Below are 856 nucleotides of genomic sequence, written 5' to 3'. Positions count from 1 at the left end.
TTAACAGCGGAAGTAGGCGCCATCTTGCCATGGCGAATGCCTCTCAAGATTCACGGCTCCCAACACCCCACTTCGACATATCCCCTCACCCTGGCACATCAAGCTGAGATCCTGTCTTAAAAAGGTTCACATAGCTCCTGGAATTTGCCTGCCCAGTAAGTTCAAAGCTATCTTTAAGGGAGGGGCTAAAGGGAAGCAATACAAACACTAAAATACCAACATTCAAATATTAAGCAGGAAGATCACAAGTTCAAGGCCAGTCTGAGCTACATAAAATTCAATTCCAGTGAATAAAAAATAAATCTTGTCTCAAATACAACCAAACCAAACACCACTCCCCCAAATCCACAAAAAGTGGGAGGGGACTGGAGAAATGCTGGGTGCTAAGGAGTATGTGTAGCTCTTGGTGCGGACCGGGGTTCAGTTTCTAATACCCACAAGGTGGCTCACAAATACCACAAACGAGGATAGATAACTCTAGTTCCAGAGCATGTGATGTCCCCTTTTGGCCTCCACCAGAGCCAGCACTAGTCATGCAAGTGGCTCTTTAGGCAATCACAGGCACCTTCCATTATTGGAGAAAAACAAAGTTGCTAAAATTGCTTGTAGAATATTTATGTAAAACTAGCAGCTCATAGATCTCACTCTAGACCTGTGGGTTACAGCCCCTTTGGTAAAAATCCATCTCCACAAACATTTACATTATGATTTATAACAGTAGCAAAATTATAGTTGTGAAGTAGCAGTGGAAAGAATCTTATGGTTGGGGTCACCACAGCATGAGGAACTGGATTATATGGTCACAGCATTAGGAAGGTTGGGAACCACTGCTCTAGACCAACAGTTTAATCTCAGG

The sequence above is a fragment of the Mastomys coucha genome, unplaced genomic scaffold (assembly GCF_008632895.1).
Source record: "Mastomys coucha isolate ucsf_1 unplaced genomic scaffold, UCSF_Mcou_1 pScaffold6, whole genome shotgun sequence".
In the NCBI taxonomy this organism is placed as follows: Eukaryota; Metazoa; Chordata; class Mammalia; order Rodentia; family Muridae; genus Mastomys; species Mastomys coucha.
Note: the sequence above shows the minus strand (reverse complement) of the source record.